Genomic DNA, 23,860 nt, shown 5'->3' on the forward strand with positions numbered 1-23,860 from the left:
TGTTTTTTTTTTCTTTTTCTCTGTTCTGTTCCTTTTTGCTTAATGTGGAAATATGTTTTGCATGACTTTATATGTATATTCTATATCAAAGTGCTTACTTTTGTTTCTACTGGACTTATATTCCAAAGAGATCTTAAAGAAGGGAAAGGGACCTGTATGATGTGCAAAAGTGTTTGTGGCAGCCCTTTTCGTAGTGGCTAGAAACTAGAAATTGAATTGATGTCCATCAATTAGAGAATAGCTGAACAGGTTGTGGTATATGAATGGAATATTATTGTTCTGTAAGAAATGACCAGCAGAATGATTTCAGAAAGGCTTGGAGAGACTTACATGAACTGATGCTGAGTGAAATGAGCAGAACCAGGAGATCATTATACACTGGAACAAGAATGACTATATGATGATTAATTCTGATGGACGTGGCTCTCTTCAAAAATGAGATGAACCAAAGAAGTTCCAATTGTTTAATAATGAAGAAAACCAGCTACACCCAGAGAAAAAACTATGGGAGATGAGTGTGGACCACAACATAGCATTTCCTCTCCTGTTTTTGTCCACTTGCATTTTTGTTTTCCTTCTCAAGTTATTTTTTACCTTATTTCTAAATCCAATTTTTCTTGTACAGCAAGATAACTGTATATATTGTATATATTGTATTTAACATATACTTTAACATATTTAACATGTATTGGTCTACCTGCTATCTAGGGGAGGGGGTGGGGGGAAGGAGGGGAAAAGTTGGAACAGAAGATTTTGCAAGGGTCAATGCTGAAAAATTACCCATGCATATATCTTGTAAATAAAAAGCTATAATAAATAAATAAAATTTTAAAAATAAAATAAAATAAAAAAATAATTCAAAAAAGTGCTTATTTTTTCAAAGAAGAGGGTAAGGAGGGAGAAAAGGAATTAAGAACTAAAAAAAATAATAATAATCTTAAAAATTATTCTTATTTGTAATTGAGAAAAAAGTAAAAACATTCCTAAAAAAAAAAAAAAAAGATGTTATATATGGCTCCTTAGCCAAAATTTTTAATTTCCTGAAAATCATTTAGAAGTACATCAAATCCATATTATTATTAAATACAATATAATGGCCATAATGCAAGGCACCACTTGACAGGATGATTTGAATAAGGAGAAAACAATAGAACACTAAAAATGTTGAGAACAGCAATAGTTAAATAGAATAATAAGATACTATAACAACAAAAGATACAAAGCAAAATTATATATAATTCAACAATGAATTACACTTAACAGAATTGATGAAGCGCTAAATTCTGGGAGAGTGGCTTGGAATATGAAAAACTCACAAAGGCTTCTCATAGCCACAAATTCTTTCATTTTTGTAAAAAGGGCAAAAACTGACAGATCAAGATGATCTAGCTGTGGGCTGTGAATGGAGGGATGCCATTTAATGGTTAGATGTGAAAAGGGAGAGGGAAAGTAAGAAGGGGTCTAAAGAGTTAGGGAGGAGTTAGGGAGGGTCTTAGTTGAGAGTAAATTTGGATATGCCCTATGTCTGTCTCAGCAGTTGCTGGATGGGAATTCAGGAAGTGAGATATGCTAATACAAGATATTGAGAGTGTTTTGGTCCCAAAGTTTACTTGTAGGACTAGAGTATCTTCCCTGCTCAGGGTAAGGAAGAATCCTTTATCTGCAAGATCCCTACTGATTAGGTGTTTCGAGCAAACTCTTGCTGACAAGATAACTGTCCCAGGAATGTGGCCTCCCTATATACTGTTATAAGGCTGACAATGGCTGGAATTCACATCATTCCTAAGGCTTGTACCACATTAGTATAATCATTTCTCTTGCAACATCATAATTTAGCCAATATATATGTTGGATGGTTCTAATTCTGTTTCTACTTACAGATACATTAGCAATATTTCTAATTTCTGTGTTTTGTTTCTTTTCTCTAGAGGACTGTTAGCTGGGATTCTAGACAAGAAAGGTGCTGCCTCCAGGTTCAGCCTTTCTCCTCTTACCTGGCCCAGGCTCTCCCTAGGCAAAGTTGTTGAGTTCCTAGATGTAACATCTGCTCTCCTGGAAGCAACACCTTCAGTAGGAGTTCTATGCTGAAGGAGAAACTAGCCAGGTGACATCGTTCTTGAGCTATTGTTTCAATGTAGCAGTTTCTTTCCTTGTACCTTTTAATAACTTTTTTGTATCCAGCTGATGGCTTGCTTCATTTCTTGGAAATCCTGAACTTTGCTCTACTTCCCTTTGCAATTTTTTTTCTTCAGCTGAGTTTATCTCATATTGAAGCTTTACTTTTTGGTTAGTGAATTTCTGTTTGATTTTTGTTTCAAATCTCTACAATATTCTCTGAATATCATTTTATTTTCAGTAAAATTCTATTGTCTTGCTTCAATTCCTGTTGGCAATCTTGGGCTACGTACTACAGTTCCATGGGAGGGGGGCAGACTAGGGGTGCAAGACCTGCCATCCCTGCAATTTTTAATCTTCCTTTCATGCAAAAAAAAATCTGAATTGTTATGAGATTTAAATATTATCTTACATAATACTATATACATATCTTATGCATTTCAGAGTTTCTAAACTTTTTTAGTGTTGTCTTTGTGTGTCATCCGTGTCTTCCACAAAACTCCCCAAAAATTCTTGGGTTTTTTTGCCAACCTGCAATATATCGAAATCATGATGGGGTAAAATCATGATGTGAACAAGATAACTGCATTTGTTTCTTGACTAATGCAGTTCCTTGGATATTAGTTAGTTACTCCAAACTAACTTTCCTTTTGATGGGGACTGGTATATTGTGGCTGTCTTTCTTAATACATTCTTAACCGAACAAATTACTGCCTTTCTGATTGTGTCTTAATGGTGATCATTTCATATCAAATTGTGGTATTTTAATAGATGATGAAGTCTTAATTCCTGATTTCCAGGTCTTTAGGGACCTCTTTTCCTCTCCCCATCTTGTTTTCCCAATGCTGATTTTTTTGGATTGTGGCTTCTTTCCCAATGAACTTTGCAATCTTCTTTTGGGTATAATAATAAATCATCCCTGTTCAGGCCACAGTGGTCACAAAAAATACTTCTGGATGGTGATAAACCACTCTCCATATAGTTGGGCTGATCCTTACACAATAGTGACATAAAGCCCCACTGATGGTACTTTCATATCCCATTATTATGAATCTTTTTAAGTTTTGTTTTCTTGGTCTTTCATTTTTTACACAAAAAACATGTACTACCAATTCTTCAAAACCTAGGGGATTCTGTAGGAGTTTTGTGATCTATTGATGAATTTACACAACCCTTGTTCTCCAAGTATCTCTGGTTCTTAAAGAGACAATGGTAAGCTATAGTAACTTTTCAAATGGTTATTAAAATAGAACCATAATTTAGAGGGGTTAAATTGTGTTCCTTCCCAACATAGTCTGGAAAGTTCTTGGATTTGTCCCTGTACTTTATCATCCTTTGCTTATCATTTTGTGGTGTAAACCCTTCCCCCACATCATTAATGCCTCATCCTAGGGTTGAGGAGAAGTAGCTGTTAGGAATTAGAAGGGATTAAGGACTATACTATGGAGGCACTGGTCAGATATCTGGGGACAGTTACTCTGGTACAATTCTATACCAACATAAATGTTTCACAAGAAAGATACCCCTCATACAATAAAAGGACAGAGAGTAGGAAAACCATTCCAGAAGAGTTGTTCCCCAGGTCTGTCCTATTCCTTCTTCTGATGACAGCTTCCCAGTGGGCTTGCCCCAGATACCAGAACCATAAGTCATGTCTCAGCTAAAGTCCATTTGGTATTATCCTTTCTTTCATGAATTGCAATGAACAAATATGACATTACTTAGGGGCCCAATTAGTGGTGATGAACCACTCCACATATAGTTGGGCAGATTCTTAGCAGATAAGAGTCTGTCACTGGGACTTTCTATATTGTTAAAACCTGCCAAGAGTTTATGCTCCATTAGAATAGTCACAATGATATCCAGCACTCTATTTAGTCTATCTAGCTTGCCTCTAGAGGAAGAGAAAACTTTAGTCTTCCCTGTAATATTCTTCTCTAAAATGTAATATTCTTTTGTGGGGGTTTTCTTGGGGTCTTTGGAGGCAGCCTTCCTTTCAGTTTAGTGTAATCATCCACTGCAGCCAGGGATTAAAATCCAAATCCTTTATTGTCTCTTTCCAAGTCTTGTCTCCTTTCCTGGGGCCCAGTTAGCTTTCTTAGAGACCTCTCTCTCTCCTTGGTTCCAAGAGTTTAAGCTCCACCTGCCTTCTCAGAATCTCCCTGACTGAATCCTGGCTGAGGCTCGGAGAGCTTCTAGGGCACTTGTCTTTCTGGCCCTGAGAGCTTCTAGCTTATATGCTCCACACTGAGTACACACCATTCATTATATCACTAGGAAACCATTATTTGTTGTAGGATTAAATCAATGCTAAACTAGATTTAACCATTGTTTCCTTAATTCCACTTAGTACCTTGTTTTCAAGTTCTGGCCCATACCACTTCCCTCTCATCCTTTAGTCTTGTTTTTAGTCTCTTTTGGTCACTCTTTCCTAGAAACAAGCATATATCAACCAAAGGAGCTTTGGGTGGTCTTTCGTGCATGGGAGTCAAAAAGAGTTGAGAAGGGGAAAATAGGAATAGATTATTACTAGAATATTCACAATTCCTCAAACTTGTCAATTACCCAATGCCTTATCTTTGCCCAGGGGGATGCTCCATGCTTAGGATATATTCAGTTCTTGTTTCTATCTCTCAGAATACCTATCTTCACCTAAAGCTCACCTCAGTCACTACCCATTCTCCTTACTTCTTAGCAATTTGTCTTATCAAGCTACCTGGTATTTATTCAGTTCATGTAGTATCTTAGAAAACTGTAAACTTTTTCAGCATAGGGGCTATTCAAATTTTGTCCTTTTTTGAACTTTTTTTGGGGGAAAAGTGTCTGGAGCTGTGACTTAATACATGCAGGAAACTTAGGCATATAACAAATGTTTGTTGAGTTGAACTGAATTGACATATTCGAGGAAAATTGGCAAGAGTCCTTCCCAGCCACCCACATAAAATCTCTCTCCTTGAGAAAATCCACTTCCCTTCCTTACAAGGGGGGATGCTTTGAGTGTGCATTACAACAACAACAAATGTTTTGCATAATTTCACTTGTGGTTTCTTAATTGTGGGTGGAGATAAGGGAGAGAACCTTGAACTCAAAAATTTTAAAAACAAATGTTAAAAAATTGTTTTGAATGAACTGGGAAAAACATTAAATAAATAAAATACAAATAAATACAAAAAGATCATGCATTCTAATACCCTAAGATGCCCTCAGAATTCTTTTTCCTTTTCCCTCCCTTGATAGTTTTATCAATTCTCATGGATTTTATTGCCTTCTTTATGCTGATGATTCTCAAATCTACCTTTTCTGTCCTCTTCTCTCCGTTAACTTCCAATCGTTCATCTCTAGCTGTCTTTTGAAACATCTCCCATTGGATGTCCAACAGACATTTTAAACTCAACGCTTTACCTTTCCTCTGAACCCTCCCTATCTCCTACCTTCCCTATCACCATAGAGAGTACCACCAACCTTCCAGTTGCTCAGCCTCCCAACCTGGGACACATCCTTCATTTTTCACTCTCTCTCATCCCTCATATCCACACTGTTGCCAACCTTTGTCGATTTCACTTTTGCAACCTCTCTGGAATATGTCCCCCTCTTTCTTCTCTTCTCTGCTAATGTCAAGCCCCCTAATGCTTTTATTAGATTAAGTAACTTGCTCAAGGTCCCACAGTTAGTATCTAAGATCTGATTTGAACCTAGGACTACTCAAACTCCAAAATCAGCACTCTATCCACAGTTGTCCTGATTTCAGTAGACATCAGGGCAAACACAAGGAATAGTCTGTCCAAGTATATAGCGATGGAAGAATACAGAACGAAACTAGAAAACAGCTGGTATTTCCAGTTTGGCTGGAACACTGAGTTCAGGAAGGAAAGTAATGTGAAATAAAGCTGGAAAGGAAAGTTGGCATTGGATTATGAAGGGCCTCAGATGTCAGGCCAATAAGTTTGCATTTTATTCTATAAACAGTAGGGAGCCATTGAAGGTTTTGGGGTAAGGTAGAAATGTAGCAAAAAAAAAAAAAATTAAATGTATTTAAACAGTATTCTTGCTTCCAAGCCAGTCTATAGTTGTCTTTTTCCTATTCTTTCTAAAACAATGTCACAGAGTTTTTTGAAGCTAGATTTGAGGGAAGGAAAGGATTTAAATACTCAAGGGTCCCAAGAGAAGCCTTGGAGTACACAGCCTTACTGAATGTCTACATGTTCCAGTGACCAACATCAGCACTCACTAATGCTTCTGGCTTATTTCACTAAAGGAAAGGACTTTTCCAAGAGGAAGGAAGGGAGGGGAAATCTCTCAACTCTGGACAGCAGAGAGAAATGTGGACTTCTGATGGGGCCTCTCTCCCAGAAAGAGCCAAACCACTTCAAAGTTCTTGATGAGGGCTTAGCTTTGGCTCCTGCCTGGTACTTACTCCCTTTGTATAGTCTGAGCTCCCTCAAAATCCCAGGAGCCTCGGAAGAAAGGTCACCTCCAGTATCACTATGGAGACAGTTTTTTTAACAAGCCATATCAACAGTCTGGGGCATCAGAGCCTCTTAGCAACCTCAGGTATTAACAGAGGCAAAAGGAATGATTAAGACTGGACCATCCCTGATTGGTGAGAGACAGAAGCAGAAGGATCATGCACAGAATCCTGGAAGGGGAAAGTTGAAGGCAGGGAGTTAGCTATCTCTAAAATGGATTAAAGAGCACCATAGTTAGAAAAGATCTCAGGAATTACATGTTCCAAAACCTAGTACTTGACCAGGAATCCCCTCTATACCATTTCCAACAAGTGACTACCTATAATCACCTTGAAATTCTCTGGTGACAGGGAACTTACTATCTGATGGGGCAACTTATTTTACTTTTGGATATCTGTGATCATTAGAAAGTTTTTACTTATGAGATTAGAAATCTGCCTCCTGATAAGTTCTATCTGTCTATCCCTGTTTTGTCTCCTGGTGACTTAGAAAATAATAATTCATTTTTATTGTATTTTTGAGGCTTCCAATGTTCCAATTCCTCCCCTCTCAACAATCCTGTGAGGCAACAGAGAGGTGAGGAAAGATAGGACAGAATATCATACACTTTGTCAGACAGAATTTCTGTACCTGATATTTTTTCCTTAATTGTTTTCTTTATCATAAGGATGACTTCACAGTCTAGAGATAGGAAATGGCTATGGGGTAAAGGAGCATCTAGATGGAACAGAGGATAGAGGGCCATGCCTGGAATCAGAGAGATTTGGGTTCAGATCTGGCCTTGGATTAATTGTGTGACCCTGAGCAAGTCACTTAATCCTGTTTGCCTCAGTTTCCTTATCTGTAAAATCAGTTGGAGAAAAGGACATAGCAAATTACTACAATATCTTTGCCAGCACGACTGAAGAACAACAACTTAGGGACAAAAGGCATCGATGAAACATTTTTTTTTGATGGAAGTAATATATAGGCATTATTATCTCCATTTTGCAGAAGAATTTGAGTCTAAGAGAGACTGTATTGGCTTACCTAGGGTTACTGATTAGCAAGTTTCAGAAACTAGGTTTGTTGACTTCGGGTCTAATTCAAATTCAACTGCACTCTATTTTGTGTTCTACATAACAATTTTTTCCTCCACAAGGATAACACACCAATTACTTAAAGATGACTTATGTCCCTCTTACATCTTTTCTTTTACAGGTTTGCTATCTGTTCCAACTTCGGTTTGAATCATGAAACAGTTTTGATTCAGCTTATTCATCTAAACTCAAGACTACAAGAAATGTCAGGTCAGAGGGATGCAATGGCTATTCCCTCCTTCTTTAACAATGGGTCTAGAATTGCACTTGCAACCATTGCATTCTGCTATATTTCGGGAAGGATATTTAGATGCAAATATTGTCTTTGGTGCCTCTCTCTCTCCAGTTAGTATTACGAGCTACAAGGTGCCCAATGCCAGTCCTGTTCTCTAGCCTTATGGAATTTCCCTTTGAAGTCCTTTACTCTACCCCTTCCTAGTAGCCTAGATTATTTTTTCCTTTCCTTTATCAAAATGTAAAAGTTTTTATTCCTTCCAGGATCTGCTAAGCAATTGATTATTTTGATAAATTAATTCATTCTGAAATGTTAATAGCTCATTTTTAAGTGGAGTTTTTACACAGAAAGACTATTTCTCAGTAACATTGTTTTGGCCCAAAGGAATTAATTTTTAAAATGGAGTCTAATAATCATACTTTATACTATATATAACTTGATAATTTAGAGTAAAATAGATAAAGAACTGGATTTATAATTAAAAGAGCAGAATTTAGATGCTCTGTTCTGTGATCTTGGGCAAACCAATTAACCTCTTTGGACTTCAGGTTCTTTAATTGCAACATTTCAGTGTTAGACTAGATTGTTGTTGTTTTAGCTGTCTCCAACTCTATGTAACATTTGGCAAAGGTGCTGAAGTAGTTTGCCATTTCCTTCTTCCATTCATTTTACAGATGATGAAATTGAGGCAAATAGGGTTAAATTAATTCCCTGGCATCATACAGTAAGTAAGTGTCTGAAACCAGATTTGAACTTAGGTCCTTCTCACTCTAGATCTACCTAAAAGTCCCTTAGACTAAATCAGGGATCCTTTGACTCTTTTGTCATGAAATCTAGTCTCTTGACTTTTTCTCATAATAATGTTTTTAAATACACAAAATAAAATATATATCACAAAAGAAGCCAATTATATTGAAACATAGTAATCAGCTGGGCATGGTGGCACATGCCTATAATCCCTGATATCAGGGAAACTGAGATTGATGAATCACTTAAGTTCAGGAGTTCTGAACTGCAGTAGGACAGAAGCCAATCAGAACTTCCCATTCGGTCCTGTACCAATATTGTGAGCCCTACAAGGTAGGGGACCCCAAACTGCCTAGGAGGGACAAACTGACCCAGGTCAGTTGCTACACTTTTGGTTTGGGCAAGATAGAGAGACCAGGCTCAAAAAACCCTCACAGTTGTTAAAAATAATTTTTTAAAAGTTCATAGATCCTAGGTTAGGAACTTCTAGACTAGACATGCTCTCAGATCTTTTCCAGTTCTGTGTTCCATTGTCTGAATTTTGTCCTTACAACATAAAATAGACATTAATTCCTTTTTATAGAGGTTCAAAGAACCTTGCACAAGGTTGCAAAGTCAGTTAAAAGTTGGAAACAAGGTCTGTTGTTGTTCAGTTGTTTTTCGGTCATATCTAATTCTTCCTGACCCCATCTAGGATTTTCTTGGCAGAGATATTGGAGTGGTTTGCCATTTCATTCTCTGACTCATTTTACCTATGAGGAAACTGAGGCAGACCTAATTAAATGACTTGCCCAGGGTCACACAGCTGGTCAGTGTCTAAGAACAGATTTGAACTCTTGGAGAGGAATCTTCCTTTCTCCAGACCTGGCACTCTATCCACTAAACCACCTAGCTGCCCCTTCTGGTTCTAGCTCTAGAATATTTTGTATTCCACTATTAATATATTAGAAAATACTGTTCTTTGACTGATGGAATTAGGAAGGATAGAGGGGAGCAATTTAATATGTTGAGGAAAAAAGGTTTTTTCAATAGTCTTTTAAAAATATCTACTGGGGAAAACTAGCCAAGTTTAGAGAAACATTTCCCTAAGATGGATAGGATGGAGAAATCCCAACCCTTAATGAAAGAAGAGTGTTTGAGTGATCATTTTCTTCTAGAGAAGAAATATGGAAAGGTCCAGGGGCTGTTTCTTTCTATAATTTTAGCAGATGTAGTTTTCTTTTCTGGGAATTTTTTTAAACTTGGAATTCTTTAATAAAAGTCCTAGAGTTGCCAAGATATATTCATATTTACAACAGGGGAATTTGTTGGTTTACTCAGCTCATGTGTCAACTTGACTTGTGCATATGGATGATGAAAAATCATTAGGAAGATATAAGCTTGGCCCCTGCCTCACCTTCAGCCTTGAAAACTTGGTTCTGATAAAAATCAAATCAGGGAAAACAAAGTTTTGGGGAATTGACTTCTACTCCCAAGTTATTTCATCAATACCTCTTCCATATATATGTATCCCTTTCATCTGCTTACATCATCTTTGTTCTGGGTCCTTTGCTCAAGCCCTTCCAGCCAAGATGGAGCAGAGCTGATCTATTTCCACAGTAAAGGAAAGGGAGAACCCATTTCCCACTTTCTGACCCAAAACTGAGTATTGCCTGATCTAAAAAGAAATTGAATTTGTCAAGGAGAGTGGCTCTTTTCCAAACACCTCTTCAGTCAGTCAGGCCAAGGTTCTCCAACTGTTACAAAGGCTTGAGTTTGGCTTGGGAATTAGTGGAACAATCATCATCTTTGCCTGAGTTGGGCTTCCTGCCAGACATCCTGCAAGATCATCAGTGGAAATTTCTCCTCACCCCTTCCAGTGGGGCTGTGATCCACAGAGAAGTTGTAACTCAGAGGGATTTTCTTTTCTTCAAAAGCCAGCATCAGATTCAATGTCCTGATTTTTACAGAAGCAGTAACTGAGAATCTCTAATATGAAGGGCAGCTAGGTAACACAATGGATAGAATGCAGGGCTCACAGTCACAAAGACTCATCTTCCTGAGTTCAAACTTGGCCTCTGACACACTTCCTAGTTGTGTGACTCTGGACACATCACTCACCTCTGTTTGCCTTAGTTTCCCCCATCTGTAAAATGAATTGGAGAAGGAAATGACAAACCACTCTAGTATCTTTGCTAAGAGAACTCCAAACGGAATCACAAATAAATGAATACGATTAAAATCACTAAAACCAATGGCCCTCTTCTATCTGTGAGCATTGAGTAAGTCTGATAAAATAAAAGAAGTGCCAGATTTGAAGATTTTAAGACCTCAGATCTGGGTCTGAGTTCAAACTCTCCCCTTTATTAGTTCTGTTGACTTTCAGCAAGTCATTTATATCTCTGAAACTAACTTTTCTTATATATGATCCAATTTTTAAAAAAAAATCATTTCTCTGGAAAAGTGAGTTTCAAGGCAGGTTCATGGAAAAGAGGGGCAGCTCTGAAATCAGAAAGACCAAAGTTCAAATGCTGTTTCTGAGACATACTAGATATATGACCATCAGCCATCTAATCTTAGTGCTCCAGGGAATTCTCTAAAACTGAAAGTTCCCAGTCTTCATCAGTAGTGAGTTTCCGTATCAGAAGTTCCCTACCATGATCCTGGGAAGTAGGTCCTGTTATCCCATAGTGCTCTTGGAGGGACAACATAGCACAGTTACTAGCAAGTCAACTTCAGAGTAATGGAGATTTTGGCTTAAGTCCCTTCTCTGACATGTCCTGGCTGTGTGATCCTGGTCAGGTCACTTAACATCTTAAAGCTGTATGTCTGAGAATATATAAATCATAGATTAAGTACTGATTTGTACTGTTTGAAGGAAATATTTCACTGGGCATTCTCTATGCCAATTAAATCACAGATACAAGAAAAAGGGGGGGCTCTTTATAAAACATACTATTAGTAATTACTATTATTTCCCTTACTATTGAGTCTTTTCTGTTCAGATCAGTCCTTGGGTCTAGCTCTCTAGAGATCTAGAATACTATAGATTTCTGTATCCCTCATCCACTCTATCTCAGGCCTTTACAATTTAGGAGGAAAATTTAGGAGTCAGATCTCAGACCCTTACCTCTCTCTCTAGCTATGCCTTCAAATACAGAAGAAAGAAAATTCAAAAAAAGTACCTGTCCTCCAGGTTCCCACCACCCTGCACTGAATATTCAAGTTAAGTTTTGATTTTGCATTTGGCCATTCCACTTTATCTCCCAAATTAGTTCCACATTCAGGCCAAGGTCTGTGGTTTCCACTTGTTTTTTGAAACCCAATCTTCCCAAGTACTTGGCACAGAGATTAGTGACTTAGAGTTTGTTAGATTATTTTTTTCTATTTATTCAGAAATAGAAAGGATTTCAGATTGTTTCATTGGAAGAGAAAAGGCTGGGATAGAAAAGGAGGAAATAAGTCTGATATATGACTGAAAAGTGGTTTGAAATAGACCATTAGTTCAGCCATTTGTAAACACCAAAATTTTAGGGCATTAATTTCCCACTTTGGAAGAGGAATCATAGCAAGATCTCAGGAATTTTGCAATCCTAAGAGGGAAAGAGCAGCTTAGAGCTAAACTCCCTGCATGTCTCAGCCCTTGCTTTCTCTTTCTTGCTCTTTTGGAGCTGCTTTTTGAGGTTTTGTTGTTATTCAATCATGCCTGACTATTTGTGACCCCATGGACCATAGCAAGCCAACACTTTGCATGAGTTTTCTTTTTGGCAAAGATACTAGAGTAGCTTGCCATTTCCTCCTCTGGTGGATTAAAGCAAATAGCAGTTAAATGATTTCCCCAGGATCTCAGAGCTAGAAAGTGTCTAAGGCCGAATTTGAACTCAGGTCTCCCTAGTTCCAGGCCTATTGATGTATGTACTGTGCTATCGAGCAGGCTTTGTTGAAGGTTCTGCTCATCCTCTACTCCATCATTGCCCAACCTTTTCTGCAGGCCATGATTCATCTCAGAATTTGCTAAGACTCACTGAGGGTCATCCATTCCCTTTAATCTTGACTAGCTATCCACCAGGCTAGTCTCATCTACTTCTTCCTTCTTCCCACCCATTCATTTAATTCAGCAAACATTTACTAAGCATCTGCTAAATGCACAATGATAAATTCTAGGAATATGAAGACAAAATCAACATAGCTCTTGCTATATGCATGTGATTGCATCTATCTATTTGTATTGTACATAGGTATATATATGTATGTATATATATTTGTATTGTACATAGGTATGTATATGTATGTATATACACACACACATTTATATCTATACTTAATTGTAGGGAGAGGGGGGAAAAAAATAAAGCAAAATAGTACCTGCCCTTAAGGGGCTTAGATTCTTGCCGGAGGATTAAATATGTAAAAAGATTAGTAGAAAACAAAGAAAGAAGTTGGGGGGGGGAAATCAAATGGAATAATCCAGAAAAATTTGAGGAAAGAGATTTGAGTAGGATGTCTCCTTCCCCTCCCTTACACTGGCATCAGTTTTCATGGCATACTACAGCTACAGCAGGTGCTTCCTGGGGGAGCCTTGGCCTGGACCTTAGACCTTTGGCTCCCTTTTCTGTTCTGTGTTTCTTTCACTGAGTTCAGAACCAAACTGAAGATAAAATGATTGTTTACAATTCTCAATGGACAACATGCAAATAGCTAAGTACAAAAAAGGTATATATCTTATTAATGGAAGATAATCTCAGAAGGAATGCCAGAGAAATAGCAGGAGAAAAGTAGAAGGGGAGAATACTAAAAGAAGCCTGTTGCTTAAATTCATGCTGTAAATATCAACCTCCCAGGAGTTATAATAAGTTATTGTAATTATGCATTGGGTCTTTGTCATAGTGCATTTATGAATCTTCTATATTTTAAGCATTTCTTTTGTATGAAAGAAGTAAATAGCTGTTCTGTGATAATCTACCTTGTACACCAGGTATTTTTCTAATCCTTGTGGAAAAACCTTAACATGAAGCTAAGTTCTAGGTGATTTTTCCCTGGGCCTCTGTGGTAATGTCACAAACAATCAGAGTTTGTGGGAAAAAAAAAAGTCTGACTGGACTTATTTAGAGATTAGACTCTAAACTACATTTTTGTAGTCATTATATAAGGTTCTCCTGGCTACACTCACTTCACTCTAGAGCAATTCATATAAAGTCTTCCCAGGTTTCTCTGAATTCATCAAATTGCTCATTTCTCAGAGTGCAGTAACATTCTATTACATTCAGATATGGTAATTTGTTTAATAATTTCCTCACTGATGGGCACTAATTTAGTTTCCAATTATTTGCTACAACAAAAAAACATATTACTATAACCTTTTTTTGGTATAGCTGAACTCTTTTCCCTGTCTTTATCTCTTTGGAACATATACCTATTACTGATCCAAAGGGCATGTACTGATTAATGACTTTTAGAGTCTATTTACAAATTTCTTTTAGAATTCTTGGTCCAATTCACAGATCTGGTACACTAATGTCCTCCCGCAAATCTTTCCAACCTTCCTTTTCTTTGTTTATCAACTTTGCCTATTGATGGAGCTGAGGTAGAACTTCAGAGTTGGTGATTTGGAACATTTTTTCAAATGGTTATTGAGAATTTGCATTTCTTTTTTTGAGGATTGCTTCTTCATATCCTTTGACCATTTACCTTTTAAGGAGTGGCTCTTTTTCTTATATATTTGTATATATTGGATATCAGACTTTTATCAAAGAAATTTGCTGCATTTTTCTGTTAAATTTTTCTTCTAATGCTAATTGCACTAAATTTGTTTTCTGTAAAAATTTTATGGATCATATATTAAGAATTGGAAGAGATGACTGTTGGAGGACATGTAGTACAGCTCCCCCCATTTTACAAATGGGGAAACTGAGGCCAAGAGAGTTTTAGTAAGGTGTTCAAGGTAACAAAGGTAGTGGGAGCTCAGAGATTAGTAATGGAACCCAAACCATCTCACTTCGGTGCCCTTCAATTTTATATAATTAAAACTGTCCATTTTATTTATTTTTAAAATAATCATCTATATTCTTGGTTAAGAACTCACGCCCCCATCCACAGTTTCTTTCTTCTTTAATTTTTTATGATGTGACCTTTTATATTTAGGTCATGTGTATATTTGGACCTTATTGTATTACATGGTATGAGGTACTGATCTAAATCTAATTTCTGCCTTGCTTGACTTTTGTTCAGCTGCTTCTTAACTAGGCAGAGTGACTCCTAGTCAGAGTGATGACTAAAGAAATGTGATTCTGTCCTTATCAGGGAGAAGTAGCTTAGCATGGCAGAAAAAGAAATGGATTTGAAGGTAGGATACGTGGGTTTGAGTCTTTTGGAAGTGCCACTTACTATCTTTGTGACTTTGGGCAAGCCATCAAAAACTCTCTGGATCTCAGTTTCTTCATCTGTGAAGTAAGAAGATTGGAATACAAATAGAAGCACCAAACAAAGCAAAACAAAAACCCAAACTGAACATTGTACAATTATAATCATGAAGCTTGTCCCAAAAGAAGAGATAAATAAAAATGCCTCCCTCACTTTTTTTGCAGGGCTAGGGGATTATGTGGGTGGAATATTGCATTCACTGTCAAACTCAACTGGTATGTTAGTTTACTGAACTGCTTTTTTTTCCCTTTTTATATAAATGGATGGATGGGTGGATAGGCAGATAAATAGAAAGAAAATAGACTTACTATGTACCAGGCATTGACCTAAATACTGAGGTAGTGGAGATACTGATGCAAGAAAAACAGATAAGCAAGATTGTCCCTCCTCTCAATGAGCTTATGTTCGAATATGAGAAATGTCCTAATAGGGAAAGACAAAATATAAAGGGTAAGTGGGAAATGGGTAGAGGGGAGGTGGGGAACAATTCCTGAAGAGAAAAGAGATGAAGCAGTCCAGAGAATGAATTGAGTTGGGATGGAAGAGCATGGCCTCAAGAAATGGTGATCCTACCCAGGGATTATTTATTCCTTGTTACAAGGGATGTTTCACTGAATAAGGAAGCTGGGAGAAATGATGTTCAGAAATGAAGGTGATATAAAACAAAAAGCTATAGATAAGCACTTTTTAAATGACGAAGTTAGACTGGTTCTTCCCACCTCCAAATCTATGGTCCTTATATCCTTACAGATGGGCAGGTGTGGAGCAAGGTCTGGAAACTGGAAGATCTGAATTCAAATCCATTCTCAGATATTTACTAGCTATGTGGGTCCCAGACAGATTACTCTGTTTGCCTCAGTTTCCTCTACTGTAAGATGGGAGCAAAAATAGCACTTCAAACGGTTATTATGAGGATCAAATGAGATAATATTTATACAATGCCTGTCACATAGGAAATAATAAATGTTCCCCACTCTAATCCATTCTTCACTCAGTTATCAAACTGATTTTCCTGAAGCTTGGGTCCAACTAGGTCATCTGTCTACTCAAAAAACTCTTGTGGTTCCCATTTGCCTTTGGGATTGAATATAAAATGCTCTGTTTAGCATTCAAAGCCCTTCATAACCCAGCCCTCTCTTACCATTCCAGTCTTCTTAAACCTTATTCCCTATCCCTTACTCTTTGATCCATCCACCTCTCAGCCAGGCATTTTATCTAATCGTTCCTCATTCCTGAAATGTTCTTCCTCTTCAACTCCACCTTGACTTCCCTCTTCAACCAAAATCTTATCTTCTGTAAAAAGTATTTTCTGACTCCTCTTAATTCTAATGCCTTCCCTCTCATTATTTATTTCCTACTTGTCCCATATAGAACTTGTTTGTAGATGGTTGTTTGCTAATAGCCATTAGATTATGAGATTTTATGAGCAGAGACTGTCCTTTGCCTCTCTTTGTATCCCCAGCATTTAGCACAGTATCTGGCACGTAGTAGCCACTTAAATGTTTATTGACTGACTGGTAGACAGAGGCCAATATGGTTAAAAAAAAAAAAAATTACCCCCAAGAGATGAATTCCAGAAGCTAATAGCGGAGAGGTCAGAAACCATAAGACCAATGATGATGCCCAGCAAAGTGAAAGCAATGACCAACAGACACAGTGCCCAACCCTATTGTAGTCACGGCTCTCAAGTCAGTGCCCTCTTGGTTCAAGTTCAACATTGGGATGAAAGGAGGCACTCACAAGTCATTGAACATGTAACAAAAGGAGAGGCTTACCTTGCCCTAATATAACAAGGATACTCAACAAAGAAACAGTGATACTTAGCTTCTCTGGGTAGTACTCCTTAGATGGGAATGGTTTAGTGTAAGTCACCAGAAAACGGCAACTTTTATGGTCTCAGGAACCCATAAAGTCTGACAGCAGAAGATTACACATGACTGGGACTGTTTATATGCCCAGACCAGGAAGGGGGTGGTGGAGAGGGGAACAATCATATTGAGCAGGGAAAAGGAAGCTGTGTCAGAAACACAGGGAAATCCCATCAGGAAACCATTAGATCTCTCACAAGCACAGAAATGACATGCCCAGCAGAGTCTAAACACACAGTAGGGATGCTCAGAAGAGATCAAAGACATGATGCTCTGTAGAGAGCAGCATGATGACTTACAGACTTACAGTGAAGGAGGCAAGAGCTCCTGTTTCAAGTATTCATGTGCTCTGTGTCTTCCTTATGTGATTACTCTCACAGATTTGTTCTCTATACATATCCACTTTTCCTATTGACAGTATGTCTTTGTGGGAGAGTGTATCCCAAATCAAAGGGGAGGAAAATTTATTGCTACTTTTATTACTATGTTACTTTACTCAATTCTTTTACTTTGAATTAAATATGCCTTCTCACAAGTACACACATCTGTGGTTTTGAGTGGATACTGGCCCCAGACTCTGAACCTACATAGTTTTTTCCCCTAGGGCTTCACATGTTAGAATGGTGCCCCAGATCCTTTCCTCATAAAAGCAAAAATCAGAATGCAAAATGAAACAAAAAAAATAAAAACAAATTTCCATATTTTAAGTTTTGCACTTGCTTGGATTCTAGTTAATCAGGAATTCGTACTACATAGACAGCCAAACAAAGAGACATAAGCCATCCTTTACCTCTTCCCTACCATTGTTATTATACAATCTTTGCCTTATACATCCCAATTGATCCAGAGAAATGAGGAAACTTAGGAATTCTTTTTTAGCACACCTAAGTCCTTTTTTCCATCATAATTAATAAAACCATACTTAATTTTGATGGAAGTTATCTCACACTCTCACTCCTCTGCCAAACCTACTTTTTTATAATTTCCATGACTATATTTCTATATTCAGAAATCTTAATTTCTTATGTGTTTTGCCAACTGCATTCAAGGGAGAATCACCAAACCCTTTGAAAAAGGGAGCTGAAGGTGGATTAAAAAAAACTGGGAAAGATTTACATGAACTGATGTTGAGTGAAGTGAGCAGAACTAGGAAGACATCATACACAGTAGCAGCAACATTGTGTGATGATCAACTGTGATAGATTTAGCTCTTCTCAGCAATTCAACAATCCAGGACAGTTCCAAAAGACTCATGATGGAAAATGCCATCCACATCCAAAGAAAGATGGAGTATGAATACAGATCAAAGCACACTATTTTAAGTTTTTTTTGTTTTTTATTTTTTGTCAGGTTTTTCTTTTGTTCTGTTTCTTCTTTCACAATATGACCAATGTGGAATATGTTTAACGTGATTGCATACATATGACCTATATCAGATTGTTTATCATCTTTGGGAGGGAGAAAGAAAGAGGAGAAAAATTTGGAAATCATAATCTTATAAAAAAAAAAAGAATGTCGAAAATTATCTTTACAGACAGTTGGAAAAAATCAAATGCTATTTAATTTTTTAAAATAAGAAAAAGCAGGGGGAGGGGGCAGAAAGCTTCTATTTTGCCAAGCTCTTCAAGCTCCTCAGTCTTTGAAGATGCTGAACTCAGCACTTCCCTGAACCAGCCTTCTTGGCTGTAACCACTCAAGATACCTGAGGATGTACAGCATGGAGTGGAGGAGGTGGAGACTTTTGCTTTCCATGCAGAGATTGACCCGCTTATGTCCTTGAGTATCAACTCTTTTTATTCCAATCTTTCTTCAAGGCTTCATTTCCAATGCTTCTGATGTTCTAGACAAGATCCTTCCAAATTGGACAACAGTAAAGAGTTGATGATTAACATCATCCCCAGCCCTCAGGAACATATCCTGACTACGGTGGACCCTGACATTGGTTTGTCAAATTATTAGGTCAATAACTTGGGGACCATTGCCAAGTCTGGAACCAAAACTTTCATAGAGATTTTGCAGGCTTGAGCAAGCATCTGCATAATTGGTCATTTTGGTGTGGATTTCTATTTTGCTTACCTGGTAGCAGAGAAGGTAGTTGATGACAACTATGATCACCACAGTGAGAATGAACAGTATACCTAGGAGTTTTCTGCCAGTAGTTCTTTCACAGTCCATGCTGACCATAGTAAACCTATTAGCGGAGATATCAAAGTGATTTTATATCTGAAAGAAGACCAGACAGAATATGGGAAGAAAGGTGAATCAAGGAAGTTTTAAAGAAACATTCACAGTTCATTGGCTATGCCATCACATTTATTTGTAAGAATGAAAGGAAGACAGTTGATCAATGATGGACAGAAGCATCTACACCCAGAGAAGGAACATTGGGAAGTGAATGTAAATTGTTAGCACTACTGTCTATCTACCCAGGTTACTTATACCTTCGGAATCCAATACTTAATGTGCAACAAGAAAATGGTATTTACACACATATGTTGTATCTAGGTTATATTGTAACATATGTAAAATGTATGGGATTGCCTGTCATCAAGGGGAGGGAGTAGAGGGAGGGGGGGATAATTTGGAAAAATGAATACAAGGGTTAATATTACAAAAAAATTACTCATGCATATATATACTGTGAGAAAAAATTATTAAAAAAAAAAGAATGAAAGGAAGAAATCAGTGATGAAGAGACAGAGGAAGAGAAAGAGAAGGAAGAAGCTAAAGGTGAGGAAGTGAGGAGAAATCCAAGATGAAAGATTAGGATCTGATGAAGAAGATGAAGGCAAGGACAACAAGAAGTAAATGATGATCAAGCAGGAACATATTGACCAGAAACCACTGAATGAGACCAAGTTCATCTGGACATGTAATCCTGATAATTGACATCAATAATATCATATATATAAAGAGAATTAAGGCACATTTTATGGCCTCACCAATGGTTAGAAAGATCATCTGGTCATAAAATACTTCTTTGTTAGAAGGTCAGTTGGGTGATGCTGAGTGAAACGAGCAGAACCAGGAGATCATTATACACTTCAACAACGATACTGTATGAAGATGTATTCTGATAGAAGTGGATATCTTCAACATAGAAAAGAGCTAACCCAATTCCAATTGATCAATGATGGACAGAATCAGCTACATCCCGAAAAGGAACACTGGGAAATGGGTGTAAACTGTTAGCACTTTTGTTTTTGTTTTTGTTTTTCTCCCTAGGTTATTTTTACTTTCTGAATCCAATTCTTCCTTTGCAACAACAACAACAACAAAATTCGGTTCTGCACATATATATTGTACCAAGCATATACTATAACATATTTAATATGTATGGGAATGCCTGCCATCCAGGGGAGGGAGTGGAGGGAAGGAGGGGAAAAATTCAGAACAGAAGGGAGTACAAGGGATAATGTAAAAAAAAAAAAAAATTACCTATTCATATGTACTGTCAAAAAAATGTTATAATTATAAAATTAATTAAAAAAAAAAAAAAGATCAGTTGGGATTCAGAGCTCTTCATTTCATCCCCTGCCAAGCTCCCTTTGACCTCTTGGAAAACAAAAAAGAAGAATAAGATTAAGCTGTATTATGGTATATGCTTATCATGGACAGTTGTCACAACTTTATTCCCAAGTATCTTAGTTTTATCCAAGGTATGGTGGATTCCTAGAATCTTCCCCTCGACATTTCGAGAGAGATGTTATAACAGAATAAGATCCTGAAGGTTACCCACAAGGATGTTGTTAAGAAGTAGCTCTTCTCTGAACTGGCAGAAGAAAAAGAGAATTATAAAAAATTCTATGAGGCCTTTTTGAAAAACATTAAGACTGGAATTGATAAGGACTCCACCAACAAGTAACATTTATCTGAACTGTTATATTATCACACATCTCAGTCAGGAGATGAGATGACTTCCTTGTTTTACTGTGTCCAGTATAAAGGAAACTCAGAAATTCATCTATCATATTCCTGGTGAGAGGACGAAAGAGGTAACCAACTCTGCTTTTGGGGAATAAGTATGGAAACATAATTTTAGTATGTAAGACAGAACCCACTGATGAATACTGTGTGTAACAGCTAAACAGATTCTCTGGGAAGATACTTGTCTCTGTTACTAAGAAAGGATTAGAACTTTTAAGGAATGAAGAAGAAAAGAGAAAAAATGGAGGAGAGCAAGGCAAAATGTGAGAACTTGTACAAGCTAATGAAAGAAATTTTGGATTGGTTGAGAAAATGATAATTTCCAAGTTGTTAGGTTCTTACTAAGTGCTAATGAGATAATGAGATATTAGGTTCTTACTAAGTGCTAAGTCGGTACTTAACAATTCTCTAGTTCTGGCCTTTCCTGGTAGTTTGACTTGTGAATTCCTGGGGAAGAGCTTGCGTGCTTGGGAGGAGCAAGCTCATTGGTTAAAGTGGTTCTTCCTAGAAGCCCTTGCATTATCCCACGCCCATTCTCTGGGAAGATAAAAGAGGACAGCACTCCAGAGATAGGAGAAGTCTCTGCACTACATCAGGCTTGACGTGGCTCTCTGCAGGAAGGGAAGTCACTTCTCTGGACAAGAGTTAAGGGCAACTGCCTGGAGACAACGGTTCTCTACAGGAAGAAGAATCTGTCCGAGAGATTTGAGTTGACACAGCAGATCTCCTCCCAGAGAGCGATCTGCAGCTTCTGGAGACAACAGCTCATTACACCAAGTGACGGTGTCTTCACCCTGTCCCAATGTGACTAGCACATACAATTGGACAGTCAATGTGGAATGCATCATGAAGGCATAGGTATTGAAAGACAACTCCACGATGGGTTACATGATAACCAACAAGCACCTGTAGATAAGCCCACATCACCCCCTTATGGAGACTCTGAGGCTGAGGCTGACAAGAATGACAAGGCTGTGGGAAAAGTTCTATTTTGGGGGGGGGAGGGGAGGGCTTCTCTCTTGAAGACCTCCAGATTCATTCAAATCAGATTTATCACATGATTAAACTAGGTCTTGGCGTTGATGAGAATGAAGTAAGTAACATGCTTCTGTTCCTGATGAAATTCTCCTCCCCTCATCCCCATCTAGGAGGAGATTGAAGATGCGTCCCATGTAGAGGAGGTAGCTTAGACAAACCTCTGCATCATATAGTTCCCTCTGTTTTCCATTGTAGCAGTAGTGGTCCCATCCTGCCTGGCTCTATCTGCCCATGTCCAGTGCCTTTCTTTTGTTTTATTTCTCCTTATTTCCAGTGTATTAGGGCAGGGCTTGCTTACAGGATCCCTGTTCCCCCTCCTTTGCTCTGGGGAATAGGTTATTATGTAGTATGGGCTGTTTATGTTTATTTTGCTCTAAAATTAAAGTATTCAGAATAAAAAGAATGCAGTTTTTAAACAGAAAAAAAGAAAAAAAGGAACTGAAGCAGAGAATCTTGATCTAGGATTTATGTATAGATTTCAGGGGATCCATGACCTTTGAGAAAAAATTTCCTCTTTATTTCCTTTTTATTTATTTCTTCCTGAAATTTAGCATTTTTTTTCAATTCTGATTTTTTTTAAAAAAAATCATTATTCTGAGAAAAGGTTCATAAGCTTCACCAGGCTATAAATTAGGAACACCTGAGCTAGAAAAACACATACTTGATATAATATCTGAGACAAACTGCCAATTACCTTTCTTCTTTCCTTCCTTCCTTCTCTGTTACTACTATCTTCTGCACTATTCATTCTATAGTCTCACTGAGAAAATGGCATATATTGGTCTCTCATATTAGGACTTATAATTTAGAGTGATGAAATTTGATGGAGTTCCAGGCTGTCTGAACTAACCCTTTAAAATGGGCTTTCCAGGAGTCATTGACAAACTAATTGTCCACTTTTATGGTTTAGATGGCAAAGTGCTGCTAGCCATGAATTCTCAAGCCACTGGCATCCCTCAGGAAACTGGAGAAAGTACTAAGACCAGGAAAGTTGCAGGGCTGTGCTGGAGAACAGCCATTTGAGACTCACTGGGCACCCTATATCTATCATCATCAAAGCCACTTAACTGACAGAACCTGTCAGCTCAGTACAACAACACTTATTATATCCTACTCTTTGTAGGACACTGGGGAAGATACACAGAAAAAATAAGGCAAAGTCTCTTCCCTCTAGTATAGGGGAAGAGGAAAAATGCATAAGAAACTATAATGCAAATTATTAAATGATTATTAGCATAAAGAAGAGGTCAGAATGATTTCTCCTAAAGCAGCTTAAAATTGCATTAATTTTTTCTTCTTTTTTAAAAGTTGTATTTATTTATTGGTACTTTTAAAGTTCTGAACTATCATTGATCCTCTCTCTTCACCCTACATTAAAGGCTACCATTTCTCATACACACACATATACACATACACACACACACACACGTATATGTATGTAGATTGTATTAATTTCTTTGGCTGCCATATCACATTGTTGTTTCTGGAGGATGGGCAGAGAAGATAGTGCCCAGGTTTGGGGGGACAGTAGGAAGGGATATTAAAGTAGGCTGCTTGATAAAAGAAAGTATAATGTCAGTTCGCTTGTATGATATCACCCAACAAGATTTTCCAACTCCTTTTATTCTGTTCTCATTCAACAAGTTTCTGATATGAATAGGTTTTCCAAATAAACCTTTCTAGGAAGAAAAGATATTCCAAACAATTGATACCAGTATTCTGAGCCTCTTATTATGAATATTTCTTATTGTAAATGAATAAATAGACATGATTTAATAAAATGATATAGATATAGATAACAAATAACAAATAGATAACAAAAAACAAAGAAACTGAGTAATATCGCCTCAAAAAATAGTGAATAATGTAGTAGATACAGTGAATGGAGGACTGGACCTGGAGTCAGGAAGACCAAATTTAAATCTTGTCTTAGACCAATAATTGTGTACCCTAAGCAAGTTAATCTGCCTCAGTATCATGATGCCT

The 23,860-nt window shown here is 37.5% G+C and overlaps 1 long non-coding RNA gene and 1 pseudogene across 1 annotated transcript in view; one reads left to right on the forward strand and one right to left on the reverse strand.

Moving 5' to 3' along the window:
• Positions 1-18,640: 18,640 nt before the first annotated feature.
• The window catches only part of LOC141554891 (uncharacterized), a 37,235-nt gene continuing 32,015 nt past the window's right edge, over positions 18,641-23,860 (reverse strand). Inside the window, exons 2-3 of the long non-coding RNA XR_012485999.1 lie at positions 18,986-19,132; positions 18,641-18,761 (exon numbers count right to left, since the gene is read on the reverse strand). This is a non-coding gene — a long non-coding RNA (uncharacterized LOC141554891). The remainder of the gene's footprint in view (positions 18,762-18,985; positions 19,133-23,860) is intronic.
• LOC141552227 (heat shock protein HSP 90-beta-like) lies at positions 19,155-21,152 on the forward strand (annotated as a pseudogene).

This window comes from Sminthopsis crassicaudata, chromosome 1 (genome assembly GCF_048593235.1).
Source record: "Sminthopsis crassicaudata isolate SCR6 chromosome 1, ASM4859323v1, whole genome shotgun sequence".
Taxonomy (NCBI): domain Eukaryota; kingdom Metazoa; phylum Chordata; class Mammalia; order Dasyuromorphia; family Dasyuridae; genus Sminthopsis; species Sminthopsis crassicaudata.